The sequence below is a fragment of the Aulonocara stuartgranti genome, assembly GCF_965226115.1.
Source record: "Aulonocara stuartgranti genome assembly, chromosome: 22".
In the NCBI taxonomy this organism is placed as follows: domain Eukaryota; kingdom Metazoa; phylum Chordata; class Actinopteri; order Cichliformes; family Cichlidae; genus Aulonocara; species Aulonocara stuartgranti.
Window position 1 is genome coordinate 15,073,259 of NC_138957.1, and position 23,707 is coordinate 15,096,965.

Consider the following 23,707-nt stretch of genomic DNA (forward strand, 5'->3'; position numbering starts at 1 on the left):
AGATGAAAGGCTCACAATTATGATGTCAGAGGTTATAAAGACACGCATGTAGATTTGGTGATATTGCCTTCTCGTGCTGATATGTGAAGAGTGATTTTTAGACTTTTTTATGGACTTTTTTACCCACTTTATTAAAATTTATGTTTTTTTTTCTTTTGTATGTGTCAAAACTAATTTGTTCTTACATAAATACCTCAGTAGGCACGCGTAAGAGAGTAGACAGTGAGTTATGCTCAAGACATCGGATAGAGATGGTTCTAAGAAATGCTGAGTAAAAATCTAAAGGAGAATTTCTTTGTGGCAAAATGGCATTGCTGTACTGGCACATGAGATCAGCATGTCATTTTGTCTTTCAACAGCTCTGTTGAGTTAAGCCAGATTTGTCGTAATTACACCAGCACTCTGTTTGAGTCTTTAGGGAGGCCTTGACACCATATAACTTTGATTTGTATATGTGCAGCAGAATTAAAGCTTTTAAAAAAATCTAAACTTTTTACCAAGCTAAATAGAAATTCAGATTTGGCTGGTGATTATACACAGGCAGTTGTTAGTCCCAGTAACAATAGACAGTTGTAGCTCTCTTCCCGTTCATTTATTTGGGGGCTTCAGTGTAACCAAATAAGTACCCAAAGGCATTACCAAGATGCAGCCTGCCAAGTGGGAACACTTGTTCCCTGAAATATTTTTGTAAACTGTACTGTGCAAAAGTATCTGCCTCTTACACAGTTCATAATCACATTATGTGAGCTTGGGTCCTTCAAGTTAGTAACAGCTGATTCTAATACTACTATAACACTCCTACAGACGGATTATTAAATCACAGTGTCTGAATAGATAAATGGAACGGCTTCAGTCTTTTGTTGTGAACTTTGTTTTCTCACTAGGGAAAGCTGTCAGTGTTTCATCAGCCTCAAAATTTCATTTCTGCGACACTGGTGCAGCTTCATCCATCTGTTCTCACAGAGAGAAAAGATGGGAGACGAGGAGGTGAGCAAGCTTTATTGGTATTAAAGACACAAAATGGGGAGAAGTGGAACTCTAAATGGGACCATTCTCTTCCTAACTCATTCGGTAGTTCTTCTCAAAGTTTTTAAAGTGCCTGGATTTGTTATTAGTGTCTACAGTTTTTAAAGCGCAGTCGGCACTTTGACATTTTTAAAAACTCTCTTCCAACAGCATAGGTGCAGCTTTATCTGCTTTTTGGGACTGCACTCTTAAAGACATTGAAACAAGTGGGAATGAAATATCCAAGATGCTCCCAGGTGCTTGCCCACAAGAGGACTATACATCTCAGATGATTTCTTAACCAACCTATCTATAGCCTTAATGCTATATTATATAAATATCTCCAACCCGCTGCACGTCTTCCTCCACATGCTGTTCCCCAAAAGGCGATCTTTTCTGTCTCTTCACTACACCTCCTTATTCCAGAGGCCCTGCACGTTCCTATCCTTTTTACCACAGACATTACCATACCTTTGATCGCACTCTCGCTACCTTCTTTCTACTTCATTACCAATGCATACATCTTCCTATCTTTTTTTTTCAAAATATCTTTGTCCTAGTCAGCAGTTAGGAATGTTCATTTAACAATTGCCTTAGATGGAATTATAACATTAAAAGGAGATGGCTTTGAAATGGAAATTGCGCGCATGGGAGACCCTAGTGAGTGCTCCGATGGTCTCCTGGATCCCGATGATGAACACCCGGCTTTCATTCTATCTGACATCAGAAGCGGAGGCGGGCACATGAAGAACAAACGTCCTGGAGAAAGGCAAAGATAAGAAAGATCGACAGACACCCCTGTCCTTGGTTGACAAACAGCTGCATCACCTCTCTTCTTTTATGTGCACTGTGGTTTCGCTTTCATCTGGCTTACAGTTTGATGTGATGGTATTATTTGCTTGTCATTAGAGGAAGAGGAAATTGGGTCTGTCATTAGGTTGATAACACCTCTGCCAGATTAAATGACTGACAAGAAGCACTGGTGGGCTTAGTGGAGGGGGAATAAACCAAGAGTATCAGACTCTGTACCTTACAGAAAGGGAATAAACACAGGAAAAATAGATGAAAAAAGACCAAAATTATATAATAATAATTATATAGCAAATAAAAGTAATATCACTAACATTAGCAAGGAAAAGAGGGTAAGCCCCAAATAAATGGGTAACAATCCCTTCATTCACTATTTCTAGTTGTGTATGTATTTACAAAAATGCACATACTTCTTTTTTCTGTAATAACTTCTTCAAATAAAATGACAAAATCGCGATAATTAGCATAATTCCAGACTTATACAGTATGGTGTGAGCTAGGGCTGCACGATTTTGCATAAAATGAGAATCACGATTTTTTGGCTTAGAATTGAGATCACGATTCTCTCACGATTTTCTTTTCCAGTATAAATATGTATTGCACTTATTAACTGGACATCAACTTCGTAACAGTTGAGACTGAACATAAAAACAATAAATAAACATAAAAACAACAAATGTCTCACGTTTTGTTGTTGCCGCAAAATGTTGTACTGCTTGAAATTCCGTCTCCACCGTTGCTCGACTCTGCGTGTATAGAGCAGGTAGTGCAACAATAGAAAAATAGTTGCGGGACGGCACTGTGTAGCGTTTGTCTAGGGTGTTGATCATTTTCCTAAATCCCTCGTTTTGCACAGTGTTGATGGGAGCCATATCTTTGGTCAGGTGATAAGTGATAGCCTCCGTAATTTCTTTGTGCCTGTGGGAGTTCGACGGGTATAGGGAAGCGCTGTATAAGGTTCCCGTTATTGATGTTTGGGTGGTTCCAGTCAATTTCTCGTCATCCCTGATGTGCTCTCCGTTGTTTTTTCCCTGCTAATTTTAGCATCACACGGCACAGCTTCTGTATCACGTGGTATAAGGCTCCGCCCTTGTCATTTGTTGAGCAGGAAGAGTGAGCGCTTGTTTTCATGCAGATTACGTCCCGGATCAAAATGCGGTACAGTCGTCGTCGTCTTTTTTTTTTTTTTTAATCGTTGTCATTTGGAAATGAGATCGCACATAAGTATGAATCGAGATCGCGATTTTCTAACGATTAATCGCGCAGCCCTAGTGTGAGCCTCAAAGTTGCTGTGAACTTTATTTTGTTTTCTTACCCCTCTCAGTTCAAGTCCATCATCGTAGCTAGACTGGTGATATTATATTGACAGCGAAACTGAGGGGAGTTTTTTTAATATCTGGAACTTTTCTTTTGGTAAAAACTTCTGGTTTTGCTTTAATTCCATGTCGGCCTCTGCTAGCGGCTGTTAGTCAGCATAAGTGAAACTTTCTTTGAAGTGAAACTAATTGTTGAACTCTGATGCTTAGTGTAACTCTCATCAGAATATAATCAAACTCTTTATCAGAGGGAAAATTTGATTTTTTATGACCCAACAAGGTATAACAAGCCTAACATTAGCTGACATAATGCTAGCTTATAACTAGGGATGGCACGATACCACTTTTTTATGTCCGATACCAATATCATAAATTTGGATATCTCCAATACCGATATGAATCCGATATAGTCAATTTTTTAAACAAAACTGTTTTTATTAATGTCGTGCTGCATTTTGTATGAGTTCATACTCACATTTAAAAAGACAAAACACTCCATAGCGGTAGCGATGGACTCTCCTGAATGTGAACCAAACTCTTTAGCAGCACTGCTTTTTGCAAAGTAAAACTTGAGTCTATCCATTGTACAGTCAGACTTAGTAATGACAATAGACAAACATCCGAGCTCCAGATATCAGTTGTTAACCTTAACGTGGGAATGCTTTCCAAACATTCAGAGATGAACTTACACACCTGCTTGTACTTCTCTGGGATAGCTTACTCAGAGATAAAATGTCTGTTTGGCAGCACGTAGCGAGGCTCCAAATGCTCCATTAAGCATCAAAAATGGACAGTATCCACAACAGAAAGGGGTTGGTCATCGAACACGACAAATTCAACAATTTTCTCCGTTATCAGCTTTGCTCTATTGCTTTCTGGAGGGAGTTTCTCACACCTCTGAATGTTTTCCAAAAGTGTTTGTTGATACGGTACACTTTTCTTCTTCTTAGTATTGGAGGCCTAGATAAGTTTTGTGTACTCCTTTCTGTGGTGTTTCTGTAAGTGTTTAATCATGTTTGTGGTGTTAAAGTTCCCAACACTGCTACCACCAAAATACTTGCACTGCATAACTTACATTCGGCAGTCTTGCTTTTTTCTTCATTCTGAAGTAACTCCACACACAGAACTTTCTGTAAGGATAAAACAGAGATAAAACATAGGTTATGAAGTTTCATACCTAAGTCTGACGGTGCAGACACAAATGAAAGGCTTTCCTCCACAGCACAGGAACACATAAGAGTTCTCTTTTCCTCCACCTTAGGCATACTATTTATGTGGCAGGTGTCACATTATATTAGGCAGAACGTTGACGCCATGATATTCAAGGTGGTGGGATAACATAGCACCTTCCACAAACCAGCACTCACTCCTATGTATTTTAATGGTAACTCTACGATCTATGATTTTGTTGGAAATTAAACAACAGACTAACCAATGTATATTCACAAATACATTATTCTTTTTTTCTATTAAATAAACTGGAAAAAAATAACTCTACCTTGAAAAAAAGGGGGGTGTTAGAAATGACTGAAAGACTAATAGGCTCTGTTTTGAGTTTTGTTAAAAAAAAATGACTTCATATAGGGAAAAATATATATCACATGTGCAGGACACCTTAAACTAGTTTTTTAATTAAGCAGCAAAGCAGAACAAAGTCGGGGCTGTATCAAGACACGAGGGTTAAACCCCAATTCAATCAGACCCAGAACTGATCCGGAATTAAAACAGGACTACAACAGTTCAAAATCAGGACTATTGAGGACTTAACCAAGACAGAACCAGAATCAGAACTAGATGATAGTAGCACTAAAAATCATCATAGACCTGCACTACACTTGTTTTTTTAATTCTACCAAAGTACACTATTTAGATTGAGAAAGGTTTATATAATTATTTAGCCTTGTTGTGCAAACAAGCCTGCATAACTTAATAAATATAGAATTTGAAAAATAGCAAACCTAAAAAGAAACACTAGGTACGAGATACATGAGTAGCTATGATACGGTGATACTTTTGGTAAACAACCATTTGACTAACATGTGTGTCTCACCTGCTCTTCCATCTCTGTTCTGTCCTCATTCTCCTCTCTCTCTCTCTTTGTGCTGACAATCATCAACACTTTACACACTCTTCAGATCAAAACACAAACACTTTTTTAATTGTAACATCAAATCAGACTAAATGTTTATTTTTTTAGATTGATAAATATAAAAAACATATTTGTTAACTTTGAGAGTAAAGAGAGAAACTATCTGTATTTCTTAATTGCAAATGGCACCAAATTGTATTCAAAATTGAGCCACACTTATGGAGCTCCACAGTTCTCTTCCTGGTGTTTTGGTTGGCATCTCTTGATTTTCCCATTTCAAAGAAACAGGCTCTGTGTTTTGCCTTATATGCATCCACAGCTGTGCCACCAATTTACTCACATGGACTCTACGAACCTATCAGAAGCTTCTTCAGCTCAGAATGGAATCCTCTGGAGTTTTCTTATTAATTAACAATAAACTTAGTGTACATGTACTCCTAAATTTGATGAAAGTGATAAAAAACAGAAAGCTCTGTCTCTCTTTATTCTGACATTTAACTAATTCAAAATATATTTCAATATTTATCTAAAACAAAAGTTTACTCTAAATTGATGTTGTACAGTAAAAATGTTTTATGTTTTCTCCCTAAAGTGTATGTAAATATCTGGTTACAAATGTGAATATCCTGCTGTGTACTGAAATCCCTCTTGTTTTGCATAGAAATATACTGAACAACATACAAATATATAAACATACAATATATAAAATAACATTTACCTGAGTTTTTTCTTTGAAAGAAGCCTCTAATGTCCATTCTTATATTTCAGTACATAACTGAAACCGATTTAGTCGGGGAGGGTAAGAACTGAAAATATGAAATAAATACACGTAAGCTAAGGCTCTAAAAAAAATAGCATTTGTTCGGCTTTTCATTTCGCCATTTGTTGACTCACTTGAAGAGCAAGTAATGTAATATTGGTCAAGTGATCAGTTTGATATCAATCTTTCGTGATTCACCGTCATATTTACATTATTTGAATGGTACAAATGATTTGCTTTGGTACCTGGTCAAACTTAAGATCTCCTTAGTATGGCTGGCTCCGTTTCTCCAACAGCGCACTCACAGGCAGCAGCTGCCCCGCCCCCTCGCTCAGTTGCTTAGTGCCTGAGCTCGGATCATACCAATATCAGGGGGGATTCACACACAGTCGTAAATTCCCACGGTGTGCACTATGTGCTTCCAATATTTGTGTGTACTTTTTGTTTTATACAGTTGTCAGCCAGGCATCTAACTATGAAAAAATTACACTCCAAAAGACCCCGGGCTTCTTACAAAACAACCCGGGCTTAAGCCCAGTAAGCCACCCCCACGCTCCGCCCCTGGCTGAGAAGCTGCATTTTTTTGGTATTTTTTGATTATTAATCTAGTAGTCAATCAGTTTTCACAGTTATTATGTATCAGTAATTTGTCTGAGGACAAATTGCCTATGTTCAAAGTAACTCGTGGAACCTTAAATGAAAAGAATTAAAGTCTCGAGCATGTGCACATGTGTGGCCCCTTTTCTTCATTCATTTTCCAGTAATTAGCGCGAGCTCGTTAATTAAGCCACAAGGCACTCAATTATATTTCTCCTTTTAAAGCTGACCCAAACCTGAGGGAAAACATGTTGAGCCGTCTAAGAAACAATGGCCCTGCTGATCTTTGAGTAATTATCAATTACTATGCTAATTCATCACTCACCATCAATCCCTTCACAAAAGCCTCATGCAGCCTGACAAATGTCCATGGTGCTGCTAAGAAACTACAGGACAACTTTAAAAATATAAATAAATAACAGGCACTTTAACTTTGAACTTTCGAACATGGGCTCTGAAATGAAACAATATGAACAAACAGATATGAAGCTGCAGAGCATGAAGAGTTACTGAATACAAGTTGTGCTTTGTTCATAACCAAGGTCAAGTTTTTGTCCTGTTTTCCAAGAAGAGTGCAGAATATTCAAAGTTCTTCTCATTGTGACACATTCGTTTGATTAAATGGCTCCTGCATGCATGCTGCAAATCACCAAGTCCCACAGACACACCCACTCAAATTAAAATGAACATAAATATACAATCACACACACTGTAGATGCAGTAGATCAAAGCTTTTAATTCACACTCCATAAAACTGGGCCAAAACACATGAAAAGTATTATATTCACAGATGTTCAATTTATGTTTTCAGCTAATAACATGAGACTTTTGTAAAACTGGTAACTGTGTTCATAATTACTGTTCATTTTTTATCATTTTAACAGTAATATATTTTAGATGTAACTGTACATAAAACTAGAATATATGTACATTTAACACATTTTTCAGTAACAATTGTTACAACTGTATACACTTCATATGCATGTGTTGGGTTTTTTTAAAGTCCAGAAAAATGTTATTGGAATTGTAATATGCTATAAAAAGAAAGCTGACACTTGTGAAACTTTATCAGAGGTGTAAGCATCACAGCAGATGCCTTTGTGTCAAAGTAACAGAGCATAAAACACAGAAAAACATGAAGGAGATTTTCCTGGCCTGTCTTTTTATAGCAGATAACCACCTTAAAAATATTCTGCAGTAGAACAAAAACAGAAGAAAACCATAAATCAACACATAAACATTACCTGATTTTTTTTTTTACTTTACACTTTTTACTTCATACTGTGTTACATTTCAACTTAACAGTTTCATTGATTAAATTAGCATTACATATTTGTGACAATATTTTACATTTGTGACTCTTAAAAAGATTTAAATGTCATGGTTATTCAGTTACTTTTAATTTCATTTTAGTTATTTTAGTTCTACATATAGTTCATGTTTTTAAAAAATAACAGGAAAATCCTGTGAAACTTGTAACAGTTTACAGTCATGTATAACCAACCTAATTTGTGAGATCAGTACCTTATATGCTGAAGGAACAGGAAAGACTTACAACATCTAACAGGAAGTTCCTAAAAGCTCTTAACTTTTCACAAACTAGTGGTCTATATCTTGGCCATGCTTCTTGGTATTGTTCTGGTAAAGAAGAGCTTTCATCTGATACACACTACAATCTGTTCCCCACAAACTCTTCTTCAGCTCTGACCTCTCATCCTTCTTATGTATTGATAAAAGCACTGCCCATGAAATATCAGGTCCTGTCCACTAGTAATTGATTGTTTGCAGTTTGATAATACGTAAACGTGTAGACTCGCGCTTGTCAGCTGTGCTCTAAAATAAATGCAGCCATAGATTTCCAATTAAAGGTGGGTGGCAGGGCTATTAGTTAGCTCTAAAGGTAGCTGTCAGTGAGTGGAATAAGCCAGGGTCTATAGCCAACATGATAAGGTAGCTCTGAGAGGTGTGTTTATCCTGCTCTGGGCAATCTCATAGTGTGAGACGCAGAATGCAACATGGGCTATTGGGTGATACTGTGATATCTACTTGAAACAACAGTGATCTTTTAACAGTATATATTATATAGTTTCTACCAAGGTATTAAAAAAGGTATCTTAAAATAGTCACACTTTAAATGTGAGAAAATTAGAAAAGAGGGACAATGAAAAGCAGGGACATGACAGGGCTTACTGCACAATATGACAGCATAAGGGCATGACAAAGCAATCTTAACTCAAACTCTATTAACTAGATTTTTTGAAAACATTTATCAACATCTTGAAATCTTTATTGGCTTATGCAGTTTGAGCAACTGAGCAAATCTCTTTCCAAATAAAGACTGAGAGATAGAGTTAAACACTTAGGAAACAGACTGTTAAGTGAACCTCGCGTAAAGTTTATTTTATCAAAATACATATCAAGATGATTTTAAATACATACTGTATGGTGATAGATACATAGAAATGGCTGTAATAATTTTGTGATTTACTAACAGGTGTGCTACCCGGTGTTTTCTTTTTGGACATTATATCAAAAACAAGATTTTTTGTTTGTTTATTTTAAGTTTTCCTTGGGTAGCAATGGTAACATGGTTCAACAGGTTCTGTCCTTGTGTACTATTGAGCACACATAACAAGATGGGTTCTGAGAAAATGTGAAATACATTTTCAAGGTTTGTCTATTAATTAACTACTCACATTTCAATAATGACAAAGATATTAGCTCGAACCCAACTTATAAATAAGGAAAAACCTGCCAGGGCAAGCCAAAGTGTAAGAAGAACCTTCAGTTTCTCTAAAGAGACATTGTATGGAGGTTTACATCTCCTGGAGCCCAGAATTGACAAGCTACAAACTAGCATGGATGGGTATTTGTTGCCCTGAAATAGCCTTTCTGCACATCTCAGTTGTACAGAGATATTATCAGCACTTTTTTAGCCTGTGTGTTAGCTTGAACACGTTTTCCCACTCTCCTGTGACCTCTCACATCAAAATGGCATTTTTATCCCCTTAGGATCCTCTACTTAACTGGATATTCTTCGGTCACTGCACTATTTTTTCGTAAACTTTATAGGGTGCTGAGTGTCAAATGCCACAAAATTAAGTATGGCTAGGATGATATCAGGCTCCAAGAATTGAAAATGTGTGACTTTTCAGAGTTGTTTATTTTGAGATTTAGATGGACAAAGACTAAATATTGTATTGGTGCGCTCCAGTTATGGAGAATTATAGAAAACACTTGGCACAGACTATCATGGTACGATGCTAAAATGAATGTGAAATTTATCATTAGATGGTGATGAGGAAAATTCAGAGACACTGTGTAATAAATAAGTTAAGACAACTTTAGACAAGAACAGTGAGCTAACCATGTAGAATCCGAAAGGAGAAAGTAAGAGATGTGTGTCTGCTATTGGGAGAACAACTGTCCCTGATCAATCTGTTCCTTAGTGTTGCCTGCCCCATTTTTGCATAATAAGGCTCTGCTAGTTTCATGTAAGCCATTCCTCAAAAAAGTGCTCTTTGAGACTTTCAAGAAGCACACTGGAAGCTGTCTGGTTATACCCGAGAAGATGGCCTTGATTGAGCAATCTGCCAAACTTAAGTCAGATGAGGTTTTTGATGTTTGTTATGTGAAGATAGACCTAATCTGAATGTTTAAGAATGCCGGAGTGTTTCTTCTTCCTAAAACGGACAGTGAAGGCCACATCAGGTCATGTGTGTTATGATTAAATTAACCAGGGCATGTTTGGGATGGGCAAAACAAGACCAAAGTCAAAAATACTTACAGCATCAACAACTAAGTTTCACAAATTACATATCCTTCATCAGACTGCTGTTGTCATGGAAACTATAAGTTTGAAGCATTAACCCATTTCATGAAATCCACACTACCCTCCAAGCTATCTCTCTCTACTACAAACACACACACACACACACACACACACACACACGCACACAGCAAAAACTAATCACCACTTTCTTCACAAATCCCTCCTCATAGATCTCTCACTGCTCTCTGGGGACTCTCCACAGCATATTAATCAATGTAATTGAAATTACATCACTTCACGCCTCATCCTAGTTTGAGGGACTTTGTGCGCAGTGAGCATTAAAGATGTAGTAAAAGAACACTGAGATGTTGTAGTGCGTTGCACATATCTGTGGCTGAAAGGCATTAGCACAGATGCCATAAAAAACTGCACTAGACATAATAACTAGAACTGTCTCCACTATATAGCCATTACTCAGAGTTCTTTTAAAGGAAAGTGCAAGGGCATTAATACTCTCACACCCACTCATATCAAAATTTACAACCTTTGTATCTTTAACAAAGGCTTCCAAAACTGGCTTTAGCAGCAAACACTTGTATAATGCTCATGTGAGCATTATAGCGTGCCATTAGCCCACAGGCAGCATAGATAACAATATGATATTTAAATTTCTTAAAACTATAAGTGATTTCTTTACTATAGGCTATCGCAAAGACCAGATCTATTTAGCTAATCCCTGTCTTCTAAATTAAACTCGACATTGGTTTTCGTTATGCGTACGTTCATGCACCTTTAGAAAGTAACTGTAAATTACAAAGGTAAGACAGTTGAAGGCCATGTTTTCATTCATGTTGTTAGTGTTGTTTATGTGATGACACTCTGCTCTGATCAGTCTCTCCAATTTGATCCAGGCTAGAATATTTCACCAGCTCGTATATATAATGACAGTTGCCAGTGTAATCCATGATTCCCAGATAATGCTCGCTCATACAATGACACGTGGTAATTTTTACAGAAAGGCAAGCAGAGACAATGACATACTCCACAGTTTAAGAAGGGAGACCAGAATAAAGCATTGTGTCACATGATGCCTGTCTTTTATTCTTTTACAACCTTGTGCAATCTATATTCACATCTTCACCACTGTGAAATCTTTATTGTCTAAAAAAATTGTAAAATAAATCTTAAAATATTTAGCATATATTTTTTCTAGTCATTTTATGTTACCTTTTTTCATCATTTTGGTTGCTAGTTTAGTTATTAGTTTAGAATAGATATGATATAATGATTGTATATTTTATATTACCTTTTTAAGTTTTTTTTGTTTTGCACTTGTTGAGGAGTGAAGGATGCTTTAAAAATGTGTGAAAACTTCATGCATGCATCAGATGTGGTAAAAACTTTATTTTTGGTGCAGTGGGCTTGAAAAATGGCTCCACTGAACCTGTCTGTTTCAGACTCGGGTATGATCGTCATGTGCCAAATTTGGCAGCAGGTGCATTCAGAGCATTCAACAGTCATACCCCGACCCTAGAGGAAGTCAGCCATGTTAAACTAAATGCTTAACGCCATTTTTGCCATTTGGAATATACTTGACTCCAACAGAATTAAGCAGAGCAAGTGCAAACTTTGTTGGTGTCATTCAAAATCCTTCGTGCAAAGGCATCAAGATTGTAAAATTCAGAATTTCACTGATATGGCCATAGAGGCACTTTTATTACTCTATATTGGGGAAGTTTGATTATCATAGCATTGTTTTATTTACCATTTACAATGTCTGATTCTTTTTCAAATGTGTTTGTATATTGTTGTTCAGTAGCACTACGTTAGATGTTGAAGAAGGACTATTAGAATAACAAAATATACCTTGACTGAAAGTGAAACTTGCAAGATGAACTGAGCTACCTTAAATTTATTTCACATATTAAAAGCTCTTCTAGTGGCATGTTTGCCGAGCCAAAAACAAACAAACTGAAAGTAATCTCTCTAGTCAAGGTGAAAAGTACTTCACTTTCCCACTTCAGTTTATCCTCCAATTTGTCTTCCTAATATTGATTTTTGGCTTCATACTATTTTTCAAAGACTGCAGCCACTCAGCCATAACCTCTTGATCTGTAATGTCTCTATGTCCCACAAATACTAAAGTACCTGCTGTGTTTTATACTTATATGCCAAAACAAGGACAAAATAAGGACTGCTTCAATCTTTTTAAAAAGTATACAAGGCAATGTACGTGCATAGTGATTAGGCACTTACGCAAAACATCAGAAATACCAAAAGACCATTCTCCATATCTCATAGTAACAAAGGTTATATGAACATGTTTTGCACACTGAGCATTGCTGCCAGAAAACCAATTTAGCCCACAGCAAACTTGGCAACATGTAAAGGAAGAAAGGTACAAAAAGAGATGTGACTGTATATTGCATGACTTGTAACTAGCATGCCTACATGTTTTTGAATCCTTCAAATGGACTATTTGTGAGACACATCACTATATCAATGTTTTGCCCTTATTTCATTATAAAGGAACCAAACAGAGATTTTGGCCAGAAATTGCTGTGTTAAAGATGCTCAAATACAAAAATGAAAGCTAGAAAAGATTAAAATAGATCATATAATCTATATAAATCTATATAAATAATTAAAAATAACACCAATAAGTACATCATGTTAATATAAATTTTCCATAGTTAAATCATATTTTCTACTGTATGGGTTTTTTTTTTTTCAAATGAATGAACAAGACTGGATGAGCTTTAAGATGTGAGATTCAAAATTCTGCTTTTGTATAGAAATAGCACCAAAGTTCTTACTAAATGATTTCATCTAATGACAGACCTGCTCAGCAAAACTCCATTGTTTTGCCAGGATTAAGAAGGAAGGAATTTGAAGCTTCGACTTATTAATGGCACTGAAACATTCATTGAGGTAGGAGAGGTTGTTTGGCTTAACAGAAAAGTACAGCTGTGTATCGTCTGCATAGCAATGACAGAAAATTTCTTAGCTGTCTTATATAGGTTGATACTTTATTGTTCCATGAAGTGAAATTACTGTTATTTTCAATAAGGTATCTTTCTATCTATACAGAGTTGTAAAGTTTGTTGGCCATGAGGTAGGAGCCTTTTCCTGTGGGATTCTGTGGTGAAATGAATCTTTTGATTGATGCGCTCCTGTGGTGGGTTTAACACATTATCCAGAGGGTGAAAAGGATTATCCACTATGGTCTGCAACCTAGATCAGTGGTTCCCAAACTTTTTTTGCTGGGCCCCCCTTTGTTTTACACGAAAAACATTTGCCCCCCCCCCATCCCCCGCGCTGGCACGCACTAACACATCCTCCAACCACACACACCCATATTTTGCTTCATTGGGGTTTATTTCACACCTCAAACATTTAGTAAACAATTAAGCAAATACAAGTAACCTGCAATAAATGACAGGTAGTAATAAAATACTATTTTACCCTACGTCCGCAACTACACGGGTATTTTTGAAAACGCAGCTGTTTCGTCCACACGTAAACGGCATTTTGAATCACCGAAAACTGAGAATTTTTAAAACTCCTTTGTGGTGGGGCGTGGTCTGCGGTGCTGTGCGGACGCACCTGCACGGCATCCGCAATCACGCCCGCCGTGTTAAAACACGGGGACTCAGGGGTTGGTGTGGTTGTGGTGTGACGTGAATTAAATAAAGATGGCTCTGAACGTTGCTCCGTGGTCCCGCCGTGCCTTATTCACGCCACATCACAACCACACCAACCCCTGAGTCCCCGTGTTTTTTTCGCGGACGAGGAATACAGAGTTCGTCTGGCAACATCAAAAGTATGTGCCTCTTTTCACGCCATGCTGTGCGCCACATTAATGTTTACATGAGATGAATTGCAGAATGGCAGAGAGAGACGAAATACTGTTACTGTTAATCTGACTATTTTCAAGTTTTACATGCAGTTACTGTCCCTCCATTTACAAAGGCAGAGGCGTCACGGTGTGATTATTTTACATGTAGCTGTTTTTTTTTCTTCTGTGTAATAATATTCAACATTGCTATCAATACATTTTTCAAAAAATGCCTCTCTGTGCAAAATAGGTTTAAAAACATAAACAGCTGTGGGAACAAATCGTGGCAGGATTCGCCTGATATTATTTGTATCCTGCTGTAACTTTATTGTATAAAGAGCAAACATCTCCAAAATGTCAGGAGTAGTTATTTATTACAACAAGTGTTTGTGAACTAAAAATCAAGAATGTGGGATACTGTTTGTCCGTGATTTGAAGAGCCCAGCACGTGCTCCCGACAAAGGGAAAACCAATTCTGCAGGGGAGACCTACCTCGGCACTTGTGCATGTGAAACCAAAGGGAAGATTTGCTTCACCATATTTTCTAGTCTTTGGCTTAGAATGAAGTTGGTTTGGAAACATATTCAGCGATGCTTCATCTCCTGCTTTGCGTTTGTGTGGGCGCCCCGTGCTAGCAGTGTCCAAGCGTTTTCTTTTTTTCCTTCTCATACTGCGCCCCCCCTGCCATGACTCTGCACCCCCCCTAGGGGATGGGCCCCACACTTTGGGAAGGTCTGACCTAGATAGGCTCCTCCTTTCTGACACCACAATCAGGGAGTCAGGGCCCATTTGTGTTTCTTGCATTGGTCACTTTGCACACAAACAGGAATGTCATCACTGCTCTTTACCATTTATACAGACACATGAAAAATTAGAGGGAACACTGATCATGTTTACTATCACTGTGTATAGACTATATTAATGCAATCACAACCCGACATTTCCTTATCTTAATAGAGAAACACAGACCATAAATGTGCTTTAATGAAAATTTTCCAAGAACTTAAAAATCAGACAACTTGCTTTTTGTCTTCTGAGCACAGAGCTATTATTATATCAAATCCAGCAATTATGGTCAAGGTCAAGGCCTCTGTGCCCTGATAACATTAAAAATAAAACTGTAAATAATCCTCTTAGACAGAAGTGCCTCAGGAAGAACAAAATAACAGCTAAGTAGAGAGTTAAAGGTTTTTAGAGTAATTAGGGTTATTAGAGGAAATAGGAAGTGATTCAGAGGGGAGATGGGGATATGATGGGCTTTTTTAAGGAGACGGGTTTCAAGCTTAAACAAGATGATGGAGAATGACTTAACTGGCTGACTAGACTAAGGTCATTTAGTACTTTAAAGACGAAACTAAGAATAGAGTGACATTAGATTTCAAATGAGGAGTATACTTTAATCAATGGACACATTTCATCATAACTAAAAAGAAAGACTTCATGAGCGGCCCGGCGCTCTCCTCAACTTAGCGGTTTTCTTTTTATTTTGTGTATTTTTGTTTCACTTTTCCTCCGACATGCAGGAGCACTGCTTGCGGTTCTAAACCACAAAAATCTGCATACCTTCATTGACAATGACTGGGACTCAATTCCCCCAGAGATCTGGAGGGTCACTGACTCTAATTTCACCATACCACCACTGAAATGGCGTAGGCGACGGAGGCACAGGAAACAGAAGCGAGGGAAGCGAGCAGGGCTGAGAGCTTGGCTACGTGCTAACCCACATGGCTATTCCGAGTCTCTTCCTCACCAACTCACGGTCACTAAATAACAAGATGGATGAGCTACGACTGTGGATCACCTCGCGCTGTGGATCACCTCACGCTGTTTGGATTACTGTGTTATGATCATCACAGAGACTTGGGTGGACTCTTTTACCCCAGACACTGCGATTGAGCTAGCGGGAAACGCATACATCTCGGACTCTCTGATCATCTCTCTCTGTCCCTGATCCCTGCTTATAGACCTCTAATTCAAAGGCAAAAAACATCGGTACGAATGTGGACCACCACCACGGCCCTACAAGACTGTTTTGATAACACGAATTGCAGTGTTTTTGCAGAAGGATCAGACTTGGAGGGCCACACATCTGCCGTACTCTCATACATCAGCTTCTATACTGAGAGTGTAACAACAACAAAGACTGTTAAAGTATTCCCAAACCAGAAGCCATGGCTCAACAGTGAGGTGAGAGCCCTACTAAGAGCACGTGACAGCGCCTTCAAATCAGGAGACCAACAAGTCTACAAAGAGGCACGCCAATCTCTGCTTAAAGGCATAAAAGAAGCCAAGCGCAAATACAAACAGCGCATCGAGAAACACTTTAACACAAAGAACTCCAGAAACATGTGGCAGGGGATCAAGACACTCACTGGCTACAAAGACATTTGCACACAAACCAACTCTCCCTACATCACCTTACCTGACACCCTAAACCATTTCTTCGCCCGCTTCGACCAAGAAAACAGGGACACCATCACCAATCCTGCCGTTACAGAGAGGGACGACGCTCCCAACCAGCTGGAGCAGCATCAGGTCAGAGACACACTGTGCAGAGTCAACATGAGGAAAGCAGCTGGTCCTGACAGTGTAGCTGGTAGAGTGCTTAAAGCATGTGCAGATCAACTAGCAGAGGTTTTCACCACCATCTTCAACCTCTCGCTGCTACAGTCTGTAGTACCATCCTGCCTTAAGTCAGCCACCATTGACAGAGGACACCATAATAACAGCTCTTCACACAGCCCTCACACACCTGGACAGTAGTAACACCTATGTTAGAATGCTGTTTGTGGACTTCAGCTCTGCCTTCAATACAGTTCAACCCCACAAACTGGTTAATAAACTAAGCAACTTAGGGCTCAGCCGCTCACTGTGCAGCTGGATATTGGACTTCTTGAGCAACAGACCCCAGAACGTCAGAATGGGAGAGCACAGCTCCTCCACTCTGATTCTGAATGTGGGTGTCCCACAGGGGTGTGTCCTCAGTCCCCTCTTATACTCACTTTTCACACATGACTTCACCAATCCACACCAGTAACACCGTTATAAAATTTGCTGATGACACCACCATCATAGGACTGATCGACAACAACAATGAATCAGCCTACAGAGAGGAGGTTCAGCATCTGAAGCAATGGTGTGACGACAACAACCTGCATCTGAACACAGCCAAGACCAAAGAGATGGTAATCGACTTCAGGAGAACAATGCGATCTGAGCACTCTACTCTCTACATTGATGGGGAGGAGGTAGAAAGGGTAGAAAGCTTTAAGTTCCTCGGAGTCCACATCTCGGCCGACCTTACCTGGTCCACAAACATCTCCCACCAGGTAGGGAAAGCACAACAAAGGCTGTACTTCCTCAGGAAACTACGTCAGGCCCAATTACCCCAAAGACCGCTAGTAAACTTCTACTGCTCCACCATCGAGAGCCTTCTGACTTACTGCTGCACACTCTGGTTCAACTGCTCCACCATCGAGAGCCTTCTGACTTACTGCTGCACACTCTGGTTCAACTGCTGCACCGCGGAGGACAAGAGGAAACTGCAGCGGGTGGTGAGGGCAGCAGAGCGGGCAATCGGCACTTCACTAACTCCCCTCAGAGACATCTGCTGCAGACTTCAGCAGAAAGCCAGAATCATCATTAAAGACCCCTCGCACCCTGGACACTCACTCCCCCCCCCCCCCCCCCTTCCCTCTGGTAAACATTACCATCAGGTCAAAGACAAACAGACTCAACAGAAGTTTTTACCCACAGGCTGTCAAACATGCCCTACCTCCACCCTGATTGGAGGATAACTGCACTGCCAACACTCATGGACATTAAACCTTATTTATAAATCGTATTTGTATTTATACTTCAATGCAACCAACACCCCTACCTCTTTAAACTGTATTTATTATAACCTTATTTAGTATAGTTGGAACAGCATCCCCCCCCCCACTCAATGTGCAATATCACTGATCACACTGCACCTCTCAATGCACCTGCTAGTTAGATGGCATGTATGTGTATGTATATAGATGTAAGCGTGTATGTGGAAATATGTGTGTGTATGTATGTACAGATGCATATATGTATGTATGTGCGTGTATGTTTGCAGGTATATAACTTGCACATATCTTTCTTGTGTAAATGTAAATTTGTCTGTTATTGTGTAAATACTTACGCTATTGTGTACTTCACACACATGAAGAAATGCCAAACTGCCTTTCAATGTTCTTGTAACAGTTACAATAAAAAGATGGCTCTATTCAAAATATCAAGTTTCATTTGTTTATTATACAGTATAAAATTAAATTGTAAAAACAGAAAGCTTTGCATTTTGTAAAGCAAGCTGAAAAAGAAGGATGTTTTCCATTCATATGCATCAAAGACATAGTAACACGACGGTTTAGGGGATTGATTCCTAAATCCAAAATATAATTCTTTATACTGAAATATTTGTTTATCATGAGCAAAGGCTTTTCTCATAGTTGAACCTACACTGTAGTGTAGTTGTGCTTTTTAACTTCTGTGCAAATATGTGAAAATCATACATAATGATAGAGGCAGATTATTTTTTTCTGCATGAATCTGTATACCTACCTGTGATTATATTGTTATTCAGACAGTCTTTGATGGCAGCTTTTGGGCCATATGTTGCACAGTGCAAACAGAAAACATGTTGATTTACAAAATATTATTTGCTATCCCCATCAAAACTGCACAGTTCCCTCTTAGCTATGATTTTTAATGCGTAATGAATCATAAAACATCATGTACTTGCAGACAAGAACACTTTGTGATTCATTTCTGTTCTTCTAATTATTTGCTGCTTCTGCTGAATCAATTAAGAAATAATCAACAAAGCAAAGTTCTAGTTTATTTTTACTCCGAGTGATTAAAAAGATTCACAGGGTCTGGGAAGCATTGGTAAATTGCTCCAGCTCACTGACATACATGACAAACTTTTTGCATGCCCACTCACCAGCCTGACTTTCCTTTTCTGTCTGGGTGTAGCATGTTTCTGTTTCTGTGATACTGCTGGAGCAATATGCCACAGGATTCCAAGGCTCCCCACAGAGTTGAAGGACTGCATCCCCAATCCATCACTTCTTGCGTCAGCCAGCACAGCAGTGGGCTTGCTCATATAGTAGTATGCAAGTATTGGTACGGTTGTCAACAGATTCCTCTAATGTGTTCACTTTACTGTGTTGTATGTTACTTCAAGCCTAGAAGCTCATCCACACAGAGGAAGGCTTTACCTGTGTTCTTCTTCAGGACAGCCATTACCCTCTGGAGCAGCAGACATACTGTGTCTATGACATGCTGTGTGTTGTCTTGCAGGTATTCTCTCAGTTTTAGTATTCAATGTTCCATGCTTACCAGGTTTCCTCTGTTGCACACCATTTCAAACACACTCCTCACTAAGACTCATTTCCACAGACAAGGACCTGCTGTAACTTGTTTACAATTGGTCTGCAGATGGCATACGCTATGAGTGGGTGAATTTTAAATTTGTCAGTCGCAATGCTTTAAATTTGTCAGTCGCAATGCTTTAGATTTGTCCTTTGCAGTACAACTTGCCACCAAAAATATCCAGTGAATATTTACAAGCTCCAGTGGACTTCTGGGGGTGAGTAAGTGGGGGTGAGTAAGTGGTAGGTTTCCTCATGAATGATGTTCACATTAGCCTCACGTGGATTTTGAGTCCACCAGCAACTCAGAGGCCCACCGGTCCGATGACCCATGTGCTATGCTCACAACACCAAGAAAGTATGACCACAGCTGCTGTGTTTGCTCTGTGCTTCATTTACTGCTTTCATGTTTGTACATAGTCTAATGTCCAGCTCTGCTGTTTGTGTTGCATTGAATTTTGGAGCAGGGCAAATTAAATGTTTATAATGCCGCATTTTTCCACACTTTCCCAATTTGTAATCCCAATTTTATATTCTCCTTTAAGATTTTCATGGTGTTTGATGTGTTTGTAGTGATTTTAAATAACTTATATGTGGAGCCTCTCTCTATTGCCTCTTTTTACAAAATACATCAGTGTCTTTCTTGTCTGGTCTATGCACTCACAGAAAGAAATATGCAGTGTATTCCCTGTTGTGACAAATTTGATAGAACTTTACATCCACACTTATACTCAGCTATGCAAAAGAACAAGTCAGACATCAATGTTCTCACTTTTCATGGTGTAGAATGCCTGCTTTCTTTAGCTAGCTTAATAGCAATTCTTAATCTCACAAATTCTCAGTTCAGATCTGACTTGCTGAAATAAAGATTTGTCAGGGGAATTATACTAATTATGACACCTCAAATTCAGTCATGACACAGAGTTACTGAGTCCTCATATAGCGCTTATGAGTTTAATGCATGGCAGTGTATAGCACTATAGACTACCTGTTAGAAAGCCCACTGTTTACACATTATTTGCTTGGTTGAAGTGTTGTGGTTTGTTTATAGATAGTGTTTGCGCTGTGGAAATTGATATGTCCTACGTCATTGAACTCACCATATCTATGCTGACGCTCCTTGAATGCACCACTCTGTGCCGTGTGCTGCTAGTCTGCCTTGTAGCTGCTGATAGCCAAGCATTGCTCCTTGTGTCCTCTCATCAGCATTTCGTGGGTTTTGGTTTATTGCTGTGTGTGAATGCCAGAAGGTGGGTTCTGTTTACATGATGTTGCGTATGTCAGATGCTATTGTGTGTATTTGTTCCCTCGTGACTATGCTAATGTTATCTTATGCTAATGCGCTAATATGCTATGTAAGCTACTAAGCTAGTTAATGCTAATTATAAATCTTGTGTAATTATTGAAGTTGTTATAGATGTGAGTGTTGAATACAGTTCCTTGTGCTATCTCTGTGCTAGAATAATGTCTGGGCATGTTGAATGTTTTATGTGTGCTGTACTGATAGTTGCCTTATGTATCATTACTACAGACCACAGCTGAATAAATCTCTTAAACTTGGAAGCTGCCTCCGTGTTCTTTAACCGGAACACACCCACCATACCTTGCCGCTCTAAATCAAATCAGCTAAACTCCCGGAGACAACATTCTCTCCATTTATGGTCCTTCGAGCCGGATTAGAGTACTGATTAAGGTATGGAACAGACAGATATCCAGGCTGACTCAGCACCCCCACGTGTTTCGCAGAGACAGCGACGGCCACCTGCTTACCTAACCGATTATGAGGTTTCAACACTCCCTCTTGAGGGACAAACTCAAACCAAGCAACCGGCTACTGCTTCCCAGTGTTCACATAGTGGTAAAACACGCTCATCCCAGAGGAGCTCCAGCTCCAGATCCACAAGGGCATCACGCTCGTCGATAGGCAGATTGATAGGTTTGTAGCTTGAACCTATTCGCTGGAACGTTGAAGGCAATATAATTACACCGCAAGCAAGACACGAAGTAAGCAAAGTTCTTCATGTTCCTCGTGCACGGGAGAGAACCGGACAAACGCCGTTCCTTCGCTTGACCCCAGTTGCTCTCGTCCGTTCTCCCGTAACACTGCTCTTTTATTGAGGTTACATGAATATGCATAGGTTCATTAACATATGACGTCTACATACACACAAAGAGTACCTTGCCTTTGTGTGTGTGTGTGTGTGTGTGTGTGTGTGTGTGTGTGTGTGTGTGTGTGTGTGTGTGGCTTGTGTGAGGTGAAGATGTGACCCTGTGAAGACTCCCCAAAGCTGGTGCCAGGAGTCTAGCGGGTCCATCTGAACAAAAGGCTCTTATACTTAAAGAGATATACGTGTGTTTGCTATGCCATATATCAACAAAGAGAAGATACGACCTCTCCTAGGAGGTGTGTGATCTATGCCAGAACACTTTGTAGAGGAGTGAACGCACCCCCCTCTTCATGCTACACAGAGTTGTTACAGACCTCCTAGGATGAGACATTCTTTCAATCTACAAATGATTATACACCTCTAAGCATACATGGTTAAATATTTCTAAGCATAAATGACAATCAACAATACAAAACCTAACACAGATTCCCTTCCCACGCCTTATCAGACCTGGAAACAGCCCAGCTCGAAGAGCGAGTAAAGCAGGTGGAACTTGAGGAATTCCAACAGCACCTAGGAGAGGATCAACAAGTCGAATATGAATGTCAACGACTTCAAGCTCAAGCCAGAGAGGCCCAGCAGCTACAGGAAGAAGCCATTAGAACTCAAGAGTCATTGAGCAGAGAGCTGGAGAGGCGATGACAGCTAAAGAAGAGGGTAAACGAGTTGGAGATAGCCAAGATGGTTACTTCTCTCCTTAAAGAGAAGGCACATGAACCCAGTGGTTCCAGAGTCTCACCATGCCCATCGGAGAATAGTAATTCGAGCACCCATGCAGCTCTACCTTCAGTCGGTCCCATGGGTCAGCCTCCTGTACCGCTAGTCGCTCCACCCTCAGCACTTACTGTGGCTCAGCCTCCAGTGCCCGTGGTAGCTCCACCTCCAGTAACCATGGCCTTGCATCCATTGCATACTGTTCCAGCTGGACCTCGGTCTACTACCTTTGCACCTGATATCTCTTACCAGGCATCTACTCCACAGAGAGGAGACTTGTCAAAGACCCACAACGTGCCGAAGTGTATTGTCAGGAGATTCAGAAGCTGGAGAAGTTGGGCTATGTAGCTGTGGTGCCACATGAGATAGCTAGAACCACTGCAGAATCCTGGTTCATACCTCACCACATGGTGCGACACAATAACAAGGACAGGATCGTCTTTAACTGCTCTTTCCAGTACGAAGGGAAGTCCCTCAACTCTATCCTCCTCCCTGGACCTGCCCTAGGTCCATCTTTGCTAGGAGTTCTTCTTCGGTTTCGACAGTTGCTGTGAGTGGCGACATCAAAGGTATGTTCCACCAGATACGCCTGTTGCCAGCAGACAAACCAGTGCTGCGCTTCCTCTGGCGGGACATGAAGAGGAATGAAGAGCCGAAGATCTATTAATGGCAAGTGCTACCATTTGGCACTATATGCAGTCTTTGCTGCACCATCTATGCACTGCAGCAGCACATCCGGGACACTTGTAGGTCCAATCATGACCTCGTCGATTGTGTAGAGCAGTCGTTCTACGTAGATAACTGTCTGATAACTCCGCAGCACCCACTCCCAAGAGGAGGCTAGTCGACAGTCTGCGCCAGCGGCTCCACACCGGGGGCTTTGAGATACGTCAATGGGCCAGCAACATCCCTGCTGTCATTGAACATCTTCCATCCAATGTCAGATCTGAGAGTAGTGACCTATGGCTCTCTCAGTCTAGCACGGACCTTTGGGAGCCAACTCTGGTATTGACATGGGATTGCCTTCGTGACTCCTTCAAATACAGACATCGACTGGGGGAGAGAACTGAACCCACACTGAGGAACGTCTACAAAACACTTGCGTGTCAGTATGATCCGCTAGGTTATATAGTACCGTTCCCCACACGGGCCAAGATTCTGGTACAGGATCTTTGGAAGGACCAGCTCGGCTGGGACGACGCGATCCAGCCACCTAGCCTTCGTGACAGATGGCTTGCC

General features: G+C 39.9%; 1 long non-coding RNA gene across 2 annotated transcripts in view; it reads right to left on the bottom strand.

Annotated features, from left to right (window-relative positions):
* Positions 1-845: 845 nt before the first annotated feature.
* Positions 846-23,707, bottom strand: part of LOC309699312 — a 79,814-nt gene continuing 56,952 nt past the window's right edge. The window contains exons 1-5 of one of the 2 annotated variants that reach the window (XR_014274301.1): positions 6,226-6,298; positions 5,939-6,026; positions 5,182-5,260; positions 4,207-4,261; positions 846-2,028 (exon numbers count right to left, since the gene is read on the bottom strand). This is a non-coding gene — a long non-coding RNA (uncharacterized lncRNA). Of the gene's footprint in view, positions 2,029-4,206; positions 4,262-5,181; positions 5,261-5,938; positions 6,027-6,225; positions 6,299-23,707 lie in introns of those variants that run through there. The other variant, XR_014274300.1, reaches the window with a different exon arrangement.